Below are 21110 nucleotides of genomic sequence, written 5' to 3'. Positions count from 1 at the left end.
TTTCAACCCATATACAGAGTATATCTCTCCTTTCATTAAGGTTGTTTTAACGATATTATCCAACTTTTACTATACGATTTTACATATATTTTGTCAGATTTATTCCTATGTTATATTTTATGCTATAATAAATCACTATTATTATTTCAACTTTTGGTTAGTCATTGATAGTATGTGGAATACAAAAGATTTTTGTAAATGATTCTGTAAACTACATGCTCCCTAAACTCACTAATAATTCTAGTGTCTTATTTTATATTCCATTAAATTGTCTACATAGATGACCATATGATTTTCTCATGTCAAATAAGTTTTATTTCTTCCTTACCAATCTGGATGCCTTTTTTCCCTCACCTTATTGCACTGGCTAGAATCCCCGCTGGAATATTGAATATAAGTAGTTAAGAGCAAATATCCTTGCCTTGCTCCTTATCATATTCTTTCAACATAAAGAATGATATCAGCTGTAGGTTTTATATAGAGGATCTTTATCAGGGTGAAAAAGTTTTCTTCAGTTTCTATTTGATGAATTTTTTTCAGTGATAAATATTGATTTTTATTATCTTTTCTACTCCTATTAAGACAATTATAATTTTTCTCTTTAAATTTTCTAATGTGGTAAATTATACTACTTCTTTTTTAATGTTTAGGCTATAACACATTGAGTAATTTGTTCTTAACAGCAATGATAAAAAAAATGTATTACTCTCACTGAGAAAGAAGATTTCTTTCTGCATAACACTAGGAGTTATACAGGGTTTGATTGTTAAAGAGGACTTAGAGCACCCGAAATGTCAGTGCTCACTAATCTGTGGTTTATTTTAGGCAAATGATACAATATAGCAACAGCATTAAAATAAAAGTATGTGCCTTAGTCAATGTTCCCATCACAGACACAAACTCAAATTTTTCTCCCTTTGTAAGAGCCAAAATGGACACTATTTCTCTTTATTGTTTCTCTTTTTTTGTTGTTAATTTCCTACATTACTTTATTTATTTATTTTTGCTTTTAAGTCTTGTTTTTTTTTTTTTTTTTCCTTCAACTTTTAAGTTCCAGGGTACATGCACAGGATGTGCAAGTTTGTTACAAGGTAAACCTGTGCCATGGTAGTTTGCTGCACAGATCAACCCACCACCTAGGTATTAAGACCAGCATCCATTAGCTATTCTTCCTGATGCTCTCCCTCCCTGACCGCCAACCAGCAGGCCCAGTATGTGTTATTTCTGCAGTGTGTCCATGTGTTCTCATCATTCAGCTCCCACGTTTAAGTGACAACATGCAATTTGGTTTTCTGTTCCTGGGTTAGTTTGCTGAGGTTGATGGCTCCCAGCTCCATCCATGTTCCTGCAAATGACATGACCTTGTTCTATTTTATGGCTGCATAGTATTCCATGGTGTATATGTACCACATTTTCTTTATCCAGTCTATCACTGATGGGCCTTTCGGTTTATTACATGTCTTCGCAATTGTGAATAGTGCTGTAATGAACATATGCATGCATGTATCTTTATACTAGAATGATATATATCCCTTTGGGTATATACCCAGTAATGGGATTGCTGCATCAGATGGTATTTATGGTTCTAGATCTTTGAGAAATTGCCACACTGTCTTCCACAATCATTGAACTAATTTATGTTCCTACCAACAGTGTAAAAGTGTTTCTTTTTCTCCACATCCTCATCAGCATCTGCTGTTTCTTCACTTTTTCATATTTGTCATTCTGACTGGCATGAGATGGCATTTCATTGTAGTTTTGATTTGCACTTCTCTAATGATCAGTGGTGTTGAGCTTTTAATCATATTTGTTGGCCAAATGAATGTCTTCTTTTGAGAAGTGTCTGTTCATGTCCTTTGCCCACTTTTTCATGGGGTTGTTTTTTCTTGTAAACTTGTTTACATTACTTTAAATTAACTATAAAATTGTATTATTTATCTACTTGGGATTTATGGGAATTTTCTGTGTAGATAGCATATCCATTTCTCCTTCTAAGGAAATTCCTAACTGTAGGAAAGAACTGCAGTAATTTTCTGCCTTTTTTTCATCCCAATACACTCATGGGAGATGTCATACTACCACTGATAGACAAAGTTCATGCATCAGTCTGGTGACTCTCCGTGTTTCTGAACAGGGGCTTTCGATACACCCTTCTTGTACCCACTTTCTATTAAGAATCCCTAACCTATAATTGAGAAATTTTCCTGAGCATGAGGAGTTTTGCAGATCAACTTTTCAGTGAAACTGGTAACAATTATTTTTGAAAACAAAAATTTAAAGTCTCTGGAAAAAGCCTTACGAGCATATAGCAAATGAAGAAACATTCATGGAAATATACTAAAACTCAAAAATACATATGTTAGCAATATTTGAACCAAAATCTACATACTTCCTCTCCTCTCCCAGCTCAGTAAGGTGGAGACTTACTCCAGACTGCTGCAGCTGAAAACACAGGGTTTCTTCTCCCTCCCGCTACCAGTCTGAGGGCTATTTTCCTGGGAGGAGTAGGGCATTGACATTTCTCATCTTTACCTCAGCTACCTGGTGCTAGGCTAAGTGTTGGGTGAGTATCACCGAAAGGTATGGAAATTAAAAAAAAAATAAAAAAAGATTAAAAATAAAAAAATTAAAAAGCTGATGGAAGAAAAAAAAAGTATATATTTGTAACTTAGTTATTTGTCTTCTTATTCATCATTTCTCTTTCTCTTCATTTGTTGGTGTGGATTTCAGTTATTATTTGGAGTCATTTCCTTTGCCCAATGAGCTTTTTTTCTCATCCACTTTCTTTGTGCTGTTGTTGGTAAATATATTACTTTTTTGCATGTTATAGGCCCGACAATACATTATGTACGTATTATTTTATACAATTGTGTTTTATGTCAGTTAAAGAAGAACCAGACTATGCCTCTCTCATGTATTCTATAATTACATAATTACTTTTCTCAGTGCTCTTTATTTTGAGTGTGGATTTGACTTACTGTCTGGGGTCACTTGCTTTCAGCCTAAGATATTTCCTTTAATATTCCTTATAATGCAGGTAGGCTAGCAACATATTTTCTTAGGTTTTGTTTATTTTTTATTTTGCCTTCATTTTTAAAAGTCAGTCTTGCGAATGTAGGATTTTTGGTTATTTGAACACTTTGAATGTTATCCCACTGCCTTCAGGACTCCATAGATTCTGGTAAGAATACAGCTGTTAACCTAACATCGGTTCCCTTATAATTAACTTTTTTTTTTTTTTTTTTTTTTTTTTTTACTGCTTTCAAGATTTTTCCTTGTCTTCAGCTTTCAGTATTTTTACTGTTTGTGGGTCTCTCTGTATTTATCCTACTTGGAGATCATTGAGTTTTCTGAATGTGTATATTAACATTTTTTAGCCATTATTATTATTATTATTATTATTATTATTATCATCATTATTTTGAGACAGGATCTCACTCTGTCACCCAAGCTGGAGTGCAGTGGTGCAATTATAGCTCACTGCAGTCTCGACCTCCAGGGCTCAAGCAATCCTCCCACCTCAGCCTCCTAAGTAGCTGGGATTACAGGCACATGCCACCATGCCCAGCTTATTTTGTTTTTATTTTTATTTTTATTATACTTTACGTTCTAGGGTACATGTGGGTCTTGTTATGTTGCTCAGGCTGGTCTTGAACACCTGGCCTCAAGTAATCCTCCTGCTTTGGCCTCCTAAAGTGGTGGTAATAACAGGTGTGAGCCATAGAACCTGGCTTTTATTTTTCAAATATCTTTTCTACATTTTCTTTCGTATCCTTCTTGTAGTCCCATTATACATATTTAGTATGATTAACGGCATTCCATATTTCTCTGATGTTCATTTTCTTTTTTTTCCCTGCCATTCATCAGATTGCACAAATTCTATCAATACAGCTTTAAGCTTGCTATTTCTTCTGCCAGTTTAAATCTACTGGTGAGTCCCTCTAAGGAAATGTTAATTTCAGTTGTTGTACTTACCAACTCCAGAATTTCCAATTTTTTTTAAGAAATATAATTTATATCTTTTAATTGATATTCACTATGATGCAAAATTGTCATCATTTCTTTCTCTGTTTTTGGTTGTCTATTTGTTTGTTTGTTTTTTGAGATGGAGTCTCACTCTGTCACCCAGACTGCAGTGCAGTGCAGTGCTCACTGCAACCTCTGCTTCCCAGGTTCAAGCGATTCTTCTGCCTCAGACTCCTGAGCAGCTGGGACTACAGGCGCATGGCACCAGGCCTGGCTAATTTTTGTGTTTTTAGTAGAGATGGGGTTTCACTATGTTGGCCAGGCTGGTCTCAAACTCCTGACCTCGTGATCGGCCCGCCTTGGACTCCTAAAGTGCTGGGATTACAGGCGTGAGCTGCCGCACCCAGCCTCTTTCTCTGTTTATTTTAGAGACAGAGTCTAATTCTGTCACGTAGGCTGGAGTGTTGTGGCACAAAAATACAATCATAGCTCACAGCAATCTTGAACTCCTATGCTGAAGCAGTCTTCCCACCTCAGCCTCCGGAGAAGATAGGACTACAAGTGCATGCCACTAAGTCCAGAACATTTTTGATACTTTTTTTGACACAAGGTCTTGCTATGTTGCCCAGGCTGGTCTATAACTCCTTGCCTCATGCAATCCTTCTTCCTCAGCCTACCAAAGTGTTATGATTAAAGGCATGAGCACCTGAACCAAGCACCAACTTGTATTTATTTAAATGACGGGTTGATGACTGCAGCAAACTGCCAGGGCACATGTATACCTATGTAAGAAATCTGCACTTTCTGCACGTGTATGCCAGAACTTAAATTATTCTACTAAAACAAAACAAAACAAAAATGGTTTCCTTTAGTTTTATAAGCATATTTATAATTGCTATTTTGAAATTTGTTTCTCTTAAATCTGACATTTGATCTCATAGTCAATTTTTGTGGCCTGCTTCCCCCCTCCCCCATATATAGGTCATATTTTGTTGTGTCTTTGCATGTATCTTTCTTGTTGTTGTTGTTAGAAACTTTGTATTTTGGATAATATACTGTAGCAACTTTAAGTGCTAGCCTCTCTAAAGATTGTTATTATTATTTGTTTGTTTACTTATTTAATGACTGATTGAATTACTTTAGTAAAATCTATTTCTCTTCCTCATCTCATCCCTCTGACAGTGTGAAGTCTCTGTTGGTGCTCCTCGGGGTGTAATGTTAGATACGCCCATAGTCACCTACAATGATAGTGGTTTTGACTGGGCTTTCTTTGGCTGCTTTTCTTTTTCCTTGACCAGACACAATTTTCAGCTTAATTAATTGCCAGCTGATTGCTCTGTTTTCGACAATGTCTCAGGCATAAATTGCTTCACAGCCAAATCCAATAAGAGTTGGGAACTTTTGAAGGAGAAATTCTGAGGCCAGATATTTGCAATTTAAGATATCTATTTTCCCATTTCTTTCCAGCAAACTAGCTGTCCTACAGCTTAGTCTATATGTCCAATGACCCCCACTCATCTTCAAATTGCTTTATATAACAACTTCCACTGTTTTTGAGAGCACTTTTAAGCTTGTACTCTTTCACACTCTGTTGTAAAGGAAGTCAGTTTCTTTGGAGAGAGATTTGGAGCTCTATTCTATGACCTGCTTTTGTCCTCAGGCAAAATCTGTGATCCAGGTTCTGGTTTTGGGGGCAGGGACAATGGTGTGTTTTCCCTGAGTGACATTCTTACTTTAAAAGTCGTGCTTAGTGGCTGAGGAGGGTGGTAGTACCAGGTTGTCTCTTTTGGCATGGAATCCCAGTGTTACAAGCCAAGATAAACATAATTGTGGCCCCAGTATTCTCACAGCAGCATCCCCAAGATGGGGCCTCTCTTGCATCAGTGGGGGCTGCTGGGAAGAAGGGAACCATCCCCTTTCTCTTTCTGATCACAACCAAACAGGTGGGCCGAGAACACAGAGGAACCAGGATCCCAAAATGGAAGTCTCAGCTGGAGCTTCTTATATACTGCTAGTTAAACGGGCATATTTCTAGCTATGTGGAGTGTATCAGTGGCAGAACTCCCCAGGATTCTTACAAAGTATAAATCGTTAACTTCACTGATATCAATAAACACCACTAGGAAGCTTGTACAAGCCATCACAAACTTGTCACAGATTCATTACATCGGTTAACACAATGGGCCTCTAACAAGTTTTGAGGGGAAAAAAAGATCCAAAATTATTCCTCCATTGCAAAACTCTCTTCATTATTAGTCATCAAAGCTAATCTGATTCATAATCATATATTTATTTAATACATATATATTTTTAGTTGTGATCCTTCAGAATAACCTGAGACAAGGATATGAGTGTAGATATTTTTGGGAGAATTTAAGCCAGCAAGGAGATGTGATGGAACAAAGTGAGTGATTCATTAAATAAAGAAAATTCTATTTCAGGTTTTAGTACCTCTTTTACATTTGTGAACTATGGAGGCTCAATTTTACTAGCAGCTCTTGGAAAAACAGCTCCAATAATTGTTTGCCTGATCTATGAAAGGCTGAGCCATTTATCTACCAGCTGCTTTCTTCTACTGTCTGAGAGTTGCCTATAGGGGCCTCAATCTCCCCAAATTTTTGGTAAGCATGTTGACAGAGGCCAATGTAGTTATAATCGTACTGAAGAAGGCACTGGGGAAGAAGAGTGACAAGAAGCTCAGTATATAAATTGAGACAGTGTCAGCACCAGCTGAGTCTGGTCTCACTAGAACTGTCTACTGCAGCACAGGCTACTGTCTGTGATAAGGTAAGGAGATGTATCATAAAATACAAGAGATATCTGTTATTTCCTGCCAAGACCAGCTCAGTCGGGGAGACCGTAACCCAGTGGCACTAGAGGAATTAAAGACACACACACAGAAATATAGAGGTGTGAATTGGGAAATCAGGGGTCTCACAGCCTTCGAGCTGAGAGCCCCGAAAAGAGATTTACCCATGTGTTTATTAACAGCAAGCCAGTCATTAGTGTTGTTTCTGTAGATATTAAATTAACTAAAAGTATCCCTTATGGGAAACGATGGGATGAGCAGAATTAAAGGAATAGATTGTGCTAGTTAACTGCAGCAGGAGCATGTCCTTAAGGCACAGATGGCTCATGCTATTATTTGTGCCTTAAGAATGCCTTTAAGCGGTTTTCCGCCCTGGGTAGGCCAGGTGTTCCTTGCCCTCATTCCTGTAAACCCATAACCTTCCAGCATGGGCGTTATGGCCATCATGAACATGTCACAGTGCTGTAGAGATTTTGTTTATGACCAGTTTGGGGGCCAGTTTATGGCCAGATTTTGGGGGACTTGTTCCCAACAATTTCCTGTCTCTGTTATCTTCTGGATTATGAGCCACACAGCCTGTGTGTGACTTAGAGCTCTGACTATTTTATTTTCAATGCCATAAGGAATGCCTAATATTTCACAGATGGATGGGAAAAAAGATGGAAGAAAGGGAGAAGGGGAGAAGAGGGAGAAGAGAAAGTGCAAGTCAAATATCTACACAAAGTAATACATGAGTATCACAGGGCTGCAGAGGTGACAACAGTAGGTACAAAGATTCCAGGACCATAAAGCATGACAGAGACCAAAAAGAAAGTAGAATAATTGCCATTAATATTCTCAAATTTAAAAGCCATCTACTTTAAAGTTTTAATTCAACTCTGCTCTAGAGAATTAGTTACTATGATTAGAATATCAATTAGTAGCATCTTTCAAAATGAAATCTTTCATTTCTATTCACTTTTCTGGGACATTTTAGAGCTGAAATAACTTGGAGAGAGATAAAAACAAATTTATTTTTCTTTTTATTTATTGAAACCTTTTAATATTTTTTTCTGACAACTGTCAGGTTTTTTGCTGCTTTGTCAAGCAAAGTGATAGTAGTCTTACAGCCCTTGGGAATACAAATTTCAAGTCAGAAATTAACTTTTGTAGCAATACAGAGTACACAAGATAAACAGATGATTCTGTATTCTCAAAGAAGTATTTTCATATATTTATTAATGATGCTTACACACACTAGATTAGTGACTGAAAGCTTCATTAAAGGAGACTGGCATGATATGAAATTAACTGAATGAAAAGATTTTGCTGTTATGTCTGCATTGGGTCTAATTTTATTTAGTAGAGAATAAACAGTAGTAGTATTTTACTTTTAATAGCCTCGTTGTAGATTTTGGGTTCATGTTTAGAAAAGATACTTTTCTTTTGGAAATGTTTGTAACTAAACACAAATAGAAGGGCCAAGAGAGTATTTCTTTTTAGTCACTCTATTGAAGAGTTCCTTTGCTTATTTGAGTTTTTATTTTGGAGCATTTTGTGAAAAATAAGAAAAGGAAATAATGATTTAGTAATTACCTTAATAAAGATTTGGTAGATTAGCAATAATGAAATTAATAACAAACAGAAGTAAAGACAAGAATTAAACTAATAGGTAAATGTTAATGTTAATTTTCTATATAGTCCTTATTTAAAAGAGAAATATATTATGTAATATAATAGTCTATACGACTATAAAGCGATAAAAACTGTGTTAAATATTACATTGAAATACCAGTTAAAGTTTCTAAAAATAAGATGATCTACATTGTTTACATTTATTTGTATGTGGCAAAACTGAGGTAATTCAGTGAAAATTTAATATTGAAATATTCTTAAATGAATTGAGTGATGAACAAATGAATGAATGAATGAAGAACCAATGAGTATGTATCTACTAGACAAATACTATTTGGTTAACTTCAAGTATCTAAAATAATCCACAAAACAGAGACAGGAAAATCGTTGCCCGGAAAATGCCCTATCTTAAATAATGGATGAAATTCATTTTTAAAAATGTTTTGTACTTTAAAAGAATTTAGACTCAACAGAAGAGTTGCAAAAATAACATTTAAAGTTCCCTCATACTTCACGTAGCTTATCCTAAAGTTAATATCCTACATTCCCACAGCCTAATACTCCAAACTAAAAAATTAACTACATAATTTATTCATATTTCACTATTATTTTCACTAATATCCTTTTTCAGTTTCAGAATCCAATTTGGTTTCCCACATTGCACTTCATTATCACTAATCTTTTAATCTCCCAGTCTAAGACAGATCCTGTCTTTCCTTGTCTTTCTTGATCTTGACAAGTTTGAAAAGTACTGGTTAAGCATTTGGTAGACCATCTTTTAATTTGTGGTGTTTTTCTATTCATAGTATAGTCAAAGAGTATAGTATTTTGGGGGAGAATGCCACAGACATGATGTGCCTTACTCAGTGCATCAGATCAGGTGTAACACAATATTTACATTATTACAGAGGGAAAAAATTGGTAATTTTGCAATGTCTGCCAGGGTTCTCCAAGATAATGCTATTTTGTCTCCATTTGTTATTATAAAATATATCAAGGGACATATTTTGAGAATGTGAAAATACTGTTTGTCCTTAAACTTTTGCTCATGAATATTACCATAAATCTCTGGATCTTGCCTCCAGCAATTATTACTATGTTGTACTAATGGTGTTTTTCTATTTCATTATTTCTATATTTGTTAATAGGGGTTATTCTGCAAGGAGGAATTGTTTCTCTCTTCTCCATTTTATGTATTTATTCAATCATTTATTTATATCTGTATGGACTCATATGTATTATATTTGAGTTATAATCAAATGCTGTTATTTACTTTGATACAGAAATTGTTCCTACTTTCACCATTGGGAATGTTTTCAGCTAGGATCTTACATCTTTTTGGCATTCTTTTTTGTTTTCTTTTTAATTCTGTTAGCACATCATTACTTTCTGTTAGGGTAAGATGCTCTGGATTCCTCTTGTATTTTCCTAATCTCACCCTTAGAAACAGCCATTTGTTAATGAGTTTGATATATATTTGAAAAAAGCTTATTTTTATTATGTAAAATACATATAGCATAACATTTAGCATTTAACCATTTTAGATTAATATTTTAGTAGCATTAAGTACATGTACATTATTGTGCAACCATCACTACTATTCATTTTTAGAATTTTTCACTTAAACTGAAATTCTGTACCCATTTAATAATTCTCCCATGGAAACCACTATTCTATTTTTGGTCTCTCTGAATTTGGCTTCTATAGGTACCTCATATAAGCGAAATCATACAAAAGTGTCTTTTGTTTCTAACTTATGTAATCTAAAATGTCTTCAAGTTTTATCCAAGTTGTAGCATGTGGCAGAATTTTATTCAGGAAAGAGCCATTTTTAATATTTTTACGTAGTGTTTTTATAAAATTTTACTTTCTTATGATATTAAACTATCATGTATTCATGATCATGAGATCACCATATTTTACATTAAAATATTATATTATCTTAAGTTTTTAGTGAAAGAAATATTCTAATATTTATAAATCTATAATTTGCAAAGTATGATAACTCCTTTAAAAAGTATGTTTGAAATGTCCACTTCCATTAGTGTACAGAAGTATGGAGGGAAATGTTACCCCCAACATTAAAAATGATAACATTTGAGAGATCTACAAACAGAATTATTTTAAACCTATCAGAACTTAGGCTACAAATAAACTAATTACCTGAAATCCAAAATATGGATTTCTTTAAGAAAATATGTAATTGTATTTTTTCATCTTCATAGTCAACTAAATATAGGAGAAATCATCATATACAGATGTAAATAAAGCAGATTTTAAAAAGCTGACACAGATTTTGTATATGTTCTGGTTATAATGTGATGTTTTGATCTGTGCATACAATGTAGAAAGATTAAGTCAAGCTAATTAACATATCCATGACCTCACAAACTTATTATTTCTGGCAAAAGCACTAAAATCTATTCTTTTTGCAACTGCAAAACATAACAATACATTGTTATTATTGTGATCATCAAACAGTGCAATAAACCATTAAGATGTATACTTCCAATCAAACTAAAACTTAGTTTTACCCTTAGATCAACATGTCCCCATTCCCAATCCCTTCCTCCACCTGTGTTTAGAATTATATGATCCAGCAATTCCCCTACTGGTTATATATCCAAAGGAACTGAAATCAGTGTATCAAAGAGATATCTGCATTCCCATGTTCATTTCAGTATTATTCACCATGATGGCTACAGTATGAAAGCAGCCTAAGTATCCATCAATGAGTGAATGGAAAAAAAAATGTAGTATAAACACACACACACACACACACCAGAATACTATACAACCTTCATAAACAAGGAAATCTTATCATTTTCAATGACATGAATGTTTCTGGAGGACATTATACCAAGAAAAATAAGCTGGGCACAGGAAGATAAATTCTACATATTTTCACTTATATGTGGAATCTAAATAAGCTTACCTCATAGAAGCAGAGTGTAGAAAGGTGATCAGCAGCCTGACTTTTAACACTTTTTTTTCAAGTTTAATTATGGGCTGGGGTAGCAACTTACATTCTCTAGGAGTCCCAAACATATGGTAAAGAGTAAGTACGCATCCAACTGCTAACTTTTCCAAGGGCCATTGCTGAATGCTCACAAAGAAAAAAAAAAGATGAGAAATGGACTATAAAAATTCATAAACAGAGCATGATGCCTTCTGAAACACAGGCATATCAGTCACTCTGTATTCCAGGGATAGAGTGGAAGAATAAAGAATACAGTTAATCTTTTCTGCTTTCCAGGCACTATAATGAGTGTAAGGAAGTAAACGTCTACTTTTGGGGGAAAGAAAAAAAATATTTCAGATTGGTTTACAGTAACTGATCTATTTTTTAAATTATAGTTTAATGATGTGGGTTTTTTTTGAGATCTTATGTTCTAATACAATTCTAATGTCTTAATCTCAGTTAACATGCCTATAGAAAAGCCTAGTTGCTAGGAAACTAAGAACTAAGGCAAGGTATGATTGTACTCAGTTATTGTGATGTATGCTAACTATTAACAATTAGAAATAGCCTGTTTAGTATAGGTCTTGCTAAAGAATTTTACTTTGGCTCCTAAAATCATATGGAGGATGTTCATTCCTGCAACTTCTGTTCCCTCAGTTTGATGAGATTTGGACCCAGCTCTGTAATGACAGGAAATCTTTTTTACATACTATTCCTGTAAGAAAAAAAATAAAATTGTCCATAAGCACAGCTCCCTTCCCAGGTGTGTAGCACAAGAGTAATATTTATTCTGCTATGTACCTCAATTACCTGGGCATGCAAATATTAATGTACAGTCAGTTAAGAATTAACTACACTACATCATAAAAGGAGAGTGTGAAGAGAAAAGATTTAAGGGAGTAACACATGTAGTTTTCATAAGGATAGTTTAGCCTTTGTGCTACACAATATAACTGCATTCAAAACTCCAAAAATGTTCAGTAAATCTATTATAAATAAATGTTTTCTGTGAAGAGTTTTTGACTGAGAGCAAAAAGGAGGCAATTTAAAAATCATGTGAGCCTCAGCATGAAACAGAAGAATGATGACACTTTAAAAATTCACCACCCAAGAAGAGGACAGCCAAAGAATGAAAGTGCTGAAGAAATTAGCCAAAATTTTGAGGGGAGGTATGAGCTTTTATAGGCCAAGAAATTGGTTGGGGAGTCCAAGGAGACTTTACCTGGATCTTGTGCACAGAAAAGCCACCCCTTGTTTTCTAAGTTCTGTTTGTTATTGAACTAAACTGGGGTCCATTTGCTCAGTGCATTAAGACCAGATATCCACACCAACGTTTGCAGCAGGAGAAAGGAAACTGCTTATTGTCAGGATGCCAGGCAAGAAGGATCAGGCAGCTAAAGCTTAAGTCCTAACCTCCTCCAATGACTTACAGGGACGGATTTTAAAAGGCAGGTGTAAATTTCAGGAAAACAGAAGTTACAGGCAAAATTGTATTTCAATACATGGAGGTTATACATTGGTTTTGGCCTAAAAGGGTGAAATAACTTGGGCAAGGGCCTAAAGGTCATAGAAAGATTCAAAACTTTTCTGATTTGCAATTGATTAAGGAAGAGAAACTTTAAAAAAGAATTGGGGTCAGCAGAAAAGAATGTTAGCTCTGGCTCATGGTTGCAACTTCCCAGGACCATAGGAAGGAAATTAGAACAATGAATGGTGGTAAAAGTTCAGTTCCCATTTCCCAGTTCCCCTTTGCTGGGGTCTATATGCCCACCAGTCCATTTCGTTGGAGTCCAGTTTTCTGAAGAACACTCAGAGGCATATGTTAAGATGTTATATTTAGTTTATCTAGGGAACCAAATGTGATTTTAGCTACCTTGTCTATTTTTAAGCTACTATTGCCTTCTTGCTTATCAAGTAGATTATTTTCTTCTCAGGACTAGTGAGGTGCCTGGAATTTCTTTTGAAGGAACCTAAGATTTTTCTTTGGGCTAGTGAAGTGCCTGGAATTTATTTGAAGGAAATAATTCCTTTATTGCATTTATTTCCAGGGTGGGGTAGGTGCATACAGGCTCCTAAGAGGGGGATCCTTATCTATCACGTGTTTGCTTTCAGAATCTCTCTTCCTTAAGCTAAAGAAAGTTGAGAATCCCACACTGCCCTCCAACATTACCCTACTCCAACCACACAGTATTCTATTTCATCATATAAGTTTGTTTAAATGTCAATATGTAAAGTTTGGGTAATCAGCAAGATCACTGACCATGGACGCAGGCCAAATTTGCTAATAAAATAGCACCAATATTGGAATGAGGTATAAGTGCAATGTGTAAGTGAAGGCCAAAATGTGAAGATTTTGTATTTAATAGTTTAGAGCCACAGATGTATTCTGGAAATAAGTGTTTGAATTTAAAGATTTAGAGAATTAGATTTCAAGGGCCATTTACTTGACATGTAACTGGAGCCTGAATATTTGGTGGCAGTAATTTATCTCAGAAGAAAAAATAGATATGGGCTTGAGATAATTAAACTAATGATTAAAAGGAAAATATAGAAGCAATAAAAATCTTTATTTTAATAATCTGAGTCAGAACAGAGCCAATCTGATCAGTACACATAAAGTTTCTTCTTTTTTTAATTGATGAATGTTTTATGGCTTGATATGCCTTTAGTGCACATTCTCTTAAGCATTGCAGAAAAAAATAAATAGAATTGATAAGTTAAACTAAGAACACATTTTTTTCTCACACAGCCAAAACACGAAAGTTTTACCATTCTATTGACAAGTGATACTATAGAAGAATAAAAAAGCAAAATAATCATACCACCCTAAAAACCAGGCTTCTCTGTTTTGTTTTCTTACAGACCCACTCTCACCAACATTTCTTTATTTGAAAACTTAAAACCTGCTTACAAAAGAATAATCAAATATGAAAGAATATTAATGATCATTTAGTTCAGCAACCTCATTTTGTGACTATAGAAACTGACACTGGAGATTAAAAAGGTATTCTAGTTAGTGATCCATAGTATAAGTTTGCCTATTCCCGATATGTTAGCCACTAATGCTGCTCAGATCAACCTCAGCAAAAACACCTTAATACTCTGATTGTTTCCTGTTAGAGTGTCAAAAATAATACGTATTCTGAAGTATATGTACGTTAAATGTTTTGGTGATGGAATTGAGCAATATTTTACTAAATTTAATTTTTAACTTTTTGATTGTTTTATTAGTTCGTTCTCAGGCTGCTATTAAAAAATAACCAAGACTGGATAATTTATAAAGAAAAGGGGTCTAATTGACTCACGGTTCCACATGGCTAGACAGGCCTCAGGAAACTACCATCACGGTTGAAGGCACCTCTTCATAGGGCAGAGGGAGAGAGAATGAGTGCTGAGCAAATGGGGAAGTCTGTTACAAAACCAACAGATCTCATGAGAACTCACTATCATGAGAACAGCATTGGGGGACCTCCCCCATGATTCAAATATCTCTACCTGGTCCTGACCTTGAGACATGGGTATTATTATTACAATTCAGGGTGAGATTTGGGGATGGACATAGAGACGAACTATATCATTCAATCCCTGGCCCCTCCCAAATCTCATGTCCTCACATTTCAAAACACAATCATGCCTTCCCAATAGTCCTCTAAGACTTAACTCATTCCAGCATTAACCCAAAAGCCATGTCCAAATTCTCATCTGAGACAAGGCAAGTCCGTAAGCCTGCAAAATCAAAAGCAAGTTAGTTACTTCCTAGATAATGGGGGTACAGGCATTGGGTAAATGCTCCCATTCCAAATTGGAGAAATTGGCCAAAACAAAGGGGCTACAGGTCCCATGCAAGTCCAAAATCCAATAGGGCAGTCATTAAACCTTAAATTTCCAAAATGATCTCCTTTGACTTCATGTCTTACATCCAGAGCATGCTGATTCACAAGGTGGTCTCCCATGGCCTTGGACAGTTTTGGCCCTTTGACTTTGCAAGGTACAGCCCCATTCCCAGCTACTTTTGCAGGCTGGAGTTGAGTGCCTGTGTCTTTTCCAGGTGCACAATGCAAGCTGTTGGTGGAGCTATTCTGGGCTCTGGAGGATGGTAGCCTTTTTGTCACAGCTCCACTAGGCAGTGCCCCGGGGGGATTCTGTGTGGGTACTCCAAACCCACATTTTTCTTCTGCCCTTTCTTAGCAGAGGTCCTCCATAAGGGCTCCATCCTTGCAGCAAACTTATTCCTGGACATCTGTGCATTTGCATACATCCTCTGAAATTTAGGGAGAGGTTCCCAAACCTCAATTCATGACTTCTGTGCACCAATAGGCTGAAGACCACATGGAAGCTCACAAGGTTTAGGGCATTCAACCTCTGAAGAAATGGCCTGCACTGTACTTTGGCCCATTTTAGCCATTGCTAGAGCAGCTGTGATGCAGGGCACCAAGTCCCAGGCTGGACACAGCAGCAGGGCCCTGGACCTGGCCCACAAAACTAGTTTTTCCTCCTAGGCTTCCAGGCCTTGGATAAGAAGGGTTGCCACAAAGGTCTTTGACATGCCATGGAGACATTTTCTCCATTGTCTTGGTGATTAACATTTGTTTCCTTGTTACTTATGCAAATTTCTAAAGTGAGCTTGAATTTCACCCCAAAAAATTGGTGGTTCTTTTTTACTGCATTGTCACAAGCTGCAAATCTTCCAAACAGTTATGTTCTGCTTCCTCTCGAACATTTTGTTGCTTAAAAATTTCTTGCCGGAAAAAAAAAAAAGTGATGATACCCTAAATCATCCCTCTTAAGTTCAAAGTTCCACAGATCTCTAGTACAGGGGCAAAATGCCACCAGTCTCTTTGCTAAAGCATAGCAAGAATCACCTTTATCCCAGTACCCAAGAAATTCTTTATCTTTATCTGAGACAACCTCAGCCTGTACTTGATTGTGCATATCACTATCAGCATTTTGGTAAAAGCCAAGTCTCCAGGAAGTCTCCAGGAAGTTCCAAACTTTCCCACATCTTCCTGTTTTCTGAGGCCTCCAAGTCCTTAGGAAGTTCCAAAGTTTTACACATATTTCAGTCTTCTTCTGATCTCTACAAACTGTTCGAACCTCTGCTTGATACCTAGTTCCAAAGTCGCTTCCAAATTTTTGGGTATCTTTATAGCAGTGCCTCACTCCTGGTACCAATTTACTGTATTAGTCTGTTCTCACACTGCTATGAAGAAGTACCCAAGACTGGGTAACTTATTAAGAAAATAGGTTTAATTTAGTCACAGTTCCACATGGCTGAAGGGGCCTCAGGAAATTTACAATTACTGCACAAGACACCTCTTTATAAGGCAGCAGGAAAGAGAATGAGTGCCAAGTGAAAGGGGAAACTCCTTATAAAACTATCAAATCTCAGCCGGATGTGGTGGCTCACACCTGTATTCTCAGCATTTTGGGAGGCTGAGGCAGGTGAATCACAAGGTCAGGAGTTCAAGACCAGCCTGACCAACATGGTGAAACACTGTCTCTACTAAAAGTACAAAAATTAGCAGGATGTGGTGGTGCACACATGTAATCCCAGCTACTCAGGAGGCTGAGGCAGGAGAATCACTTGAACCCAGGAGGTGGAAGTTGCAGTGAGCTGATATCATGCCATTGCACTCCAGCCTGGGTGACAGAGTGAGACTCTGTCTCAAAAAAAAAAAAGAAAAGAAAAGAAAACAACAACAACAACAAAGAACTATCGAATCTCATGAGAACTCACTATCGTAAGAACGGCATGTGGAAAACTGCCCCAATGATTCATTTATCTTCAGCTGGTCTTGCCTTTGACATATGGAGATTATTACAAATCAAGTTGATATTTTGGTGAGCACACAGAGTCAAATGATAACACTTGCCATAAATGTAAACCTGACAAATTGTGAGGGTTCTGTTTCAGATTTCTATTTATGAGGAATTTGGGAACATTTATACATGCATTTTAACCTTACCAATAGCTGATTTCCCACTGTCCAATAATTGATTTATTAAAGATGAAGAGAAAAAAAAAGAGTTCACTATATTATTCTTATATTTTTATTTTATCTCTTACTAGATTACAAAAACAGTGGTCTGTTTAGTAAAACATCCATACCGTTTTTGACTTTGAAGCAATGCAATGGCCAATCTCCTTCCATCTTCCCTGCTACAAAAACAAAAACCAAACATATATATATATATATATATAAAATATATATATATATGAAGTAATATAAAGAAAATAATAATCTCTTGTAGCCTACTAGTATGTTTTTTTTCTTCCTCTGACTTTGCTACATAGAGATGGGTAGACCAACAAATGGGGAGAGATACACATTGCTCTCTTAAGATAGAAATTTCATAATACATTGCTAATTTAGCAAGGCAGGAGATGTGACACATAATCAAAAGGAGGATATGCATAATTATCTTTGTCATGATTACAATTACAATGATGTTTAGTTGGGAATACCTAATTTATCAATATGTCTATTGCTACACCTGAAAGTATATCAGTAGTTTGTGATTTTTCTGGATATTCCCTGAAATCTGAAGCAACATGCCTTGGCAAGCTAAATAATTGCCTAATTTCTTAGTCATAATTCATTTTTGCTTGAAATAAAGTCCTAGTTTACAAAACATAGCAAATTGAAATTAAAATCTGCAGCCCCAAAATATGTATTCTTTTTTGTTTTTGTTTTGTTTTGTTTTGTTTTTGTTTTTGTTTTTTTTTGAGACGGAGTCTCGCTCTGCCGCCCAGGCTGGAGTGCAGTGGCCGGATCTCAGCTCACTGCAAGCTCCGCGTCCCGGGTTCTCGCCATTCTCCTGCCTCAGCCTCCCGAGTAGCTGGGACTACAGGCGCCCGCCACCTTGCCTGGGTAGTTTTTTTGTACTTTTTAGTAGATACGGGGTTTCACCGTGTTCGCCAGGATGGTCTCGATCTCCTGACCTCGTGATCCGCCCGTCTCGGCCTCCCAAAGTGCTGGGATTACAGGCTTGAGCCACCGCGCCCGGCTTCTTTTTTGTTTTCTTTTGAGACAGAGTCTCGCTCTGTTGCCCGGGCTGGAGTGCAGTGGCATGATCTCCGCTCACTGCAAGCTCTGCCTCCCGGATTCAGGGCATTCTCCTGCCTCAGCCTCCCAAGTAGCTGGGGCTACAGTCGCCTGCCACCACACCTGGCTAACTTTTTGTGCATTTAGTAGAGGCAAGATTTCACCATGTTAGCCAGGATGGTCTTCACAAATGAAAATATTTTATAAATATTAAGATTAGTTATTAACCTAAGCTCTTTATATGTTATGTGCTATAAGTAAAATATATACATATATGGACATATATATACATATGTCATTGTTATATATGTGTATATAGTATGTAATACATATGTATATGTATATATACGCTATAATATGTAGGTATTTGGTTTCTTTCATTATATATTATTTTGTATACTATAAATCTATTTTTTTTCCAGCTGGGTAAAGAGATATGTGGAACTGTAAATAAACCAACATGTTGGGGTGAGATTGGAAATAAACCTGTGCTTTGTAGGCGAGATGTAGCAAAATGATGAATTAGCCAAATGAACCATGATAGATATGAAATATACAGAATTAGCCTCTCACCTTCTGGGAGATGAAACTTCTTAATGAACAGTCTGATGCTAAGTAAGCATCATGATAAAATAGTAAACTGGGCCAAACACTCTTTATATTAACTTAATAAACTTGGAAGGGAAGTGGATTGGTTGTTACAGAACAGAGTAAGTGCATTGTCTTGGGAAGTGTTGGTGACATTACAAATAGGGACATTATAAAAGAATAAGTCCCTTTATTATTTAAGTACAAAAAGTCTCATGAGCCAAAATTTTGAATTAATATGGAACACTCTACCAACTATTTTTTCACCATAAAATTAATTTGAAAATCACTCGGACTTTCCCAGCTCAGAATCCCTTGAGTTAGTGTTCCTATTTCTTGAGGCCGACATAGAAACCTAAGTATTTCTACATGTCAGTAAGATTTAAATGACTATAGGATAATGAACAAATAAATCAACAGGATGTAATAACAGTAGCAGCTGTAGTAACTTTAATCAAACTTTTATAATTAGTTTTTTTTCAGGTGTTTTAAATAGCCAAGAGTTTAAATATATTGTAATCATTATTTTGGATAAATTTAATTAAGTTTTAAATAATGTTTGCTTAAGAATTCTTGATTGAAGAAATTTATTGATTTTGGTTTATTTGTTATGAAATGTATAATTAAATATTGAAAACAATATTTTATTAATTTAGCACTGAGCATTAGACAAACTGTAAATTATAAATTTCTCTATATACACAAAGTCCTTTGAGCATTAAAGTACTGAATGTTCACCTGCACATGGGTGAGAGGAGTTTATCTAAGGCTGGGGAAAAACCACACAGGAAGTGGTAGGATAAGCAATGCCTGGAACTCATAAAATGCTGGGAAAGGTCTTATTCCTACTGGACAAATGGTAAAGGCCCCAGAAGCATCTTTCCTCAGTAGTTGGGCCAAATTAGTACTTGACTTCTGGTGTCTCTTAAAATTCCCTAAGAAAACAAACAAAATTATCAGAAGCTTTAAACTGACTCCAAGTAAAAGCACTGAAATTCAGAACAAAGGCCATCACTGTTTCAAAGAATAAAACAAAATTCAGCACCTCACAAGTTAAAATTCATTGGCATTTAATAAAATTTTTCTGATAAAGAAACAGAGAAATACAGCTCTTACCAGAATAAAAATCAATAAAAAACATCAATAATTGACAGAGATAGTAAATTTAGCAAATAAGGACATTGGAACAGCTATTATAAATATCCTCTATTTGTTGAAGATGGAAGAGGGAAACATCAACATGATTGGGATAGAATTAGAAGATATGTGAAAGACTTAAATAGAATTTATATCAGTAAAAAAGAAAATATCTGCAATAGAAATGCATTAGATTATGTTAAAATAAAATAAGACAAGTGAACTATCTAAAATGAGGAAAAAGAGGAAAAAAACAACTGAAAACAATAAGAAGAGAGTATTAGTACGCATATAATTGGAATCACAGAAGGGGAAACAGAAAAAAATTATTGAAGAATAAAAGCTGAATATTTTATAATTTCAATGAGAATTATAGATTCATTTATCTAAGTAGTTCAACAAACCTCAGCAGGAGATCAAATCAAGCACTTCACCAAGAAAAAAATAAGGATGGGAAATAAACAAATGGCATGTTCAGCGTAATTATAAATTTAAAAAATACAAGTTAAAATCACAAGGAAATACAACTACTATACATTCATTAGAATGATTAATTGGCTAAATTTTAATAGTCTGACAATGCCAAGTTTTGACAAGAATGTGAACTACTGGATTTCAGATATTTTTGGTGGTAGTGCAAAATGACTCAGTTACCTTGTAAAACAGTTTACAGTTTTAGTAATATACATTTAGACACTCACTTTCCATTTGTTGCAGGAATCTCACTCCTAGGTATTTTCCAAGAGAAATAAAGTTATATGTCTGTACAACAGTTTGTACTCTAATGCTTATGGAAGATTTACTCATAGTAGCTAGGAACATGAAACAACCCAAATGCCTATGAACTGTAAAAGGTTAAACACATTGTCATATATCAATGCAATGGATACTATTCGGCAGTAAAAAACGAAATTGTTGCTATACTCCACAACATGGCTGATGCTTAAATTAGTTATTCTAAGTGAAATCACCCAAACACAAACTAATA

Source organism: Macaca thibetana, chromosome 3 (assembly GCF_024542745.1).
Source record: "Macaca thibetana thibetana isolate TM-01 chromosome 3, ASM2454274v1, whole genome shotgun sequence".
Lineage (NCBI taxonomy): Eukaryota > Metazoa > Chordata > Mammalia > Primates > Cercopithecidae > Macaca > Macaca thibetana.
The sequence above is the reverse complement of the archived record's forward strand: the minus strand, read 5'-3'. Positions refer to the sequence as shown.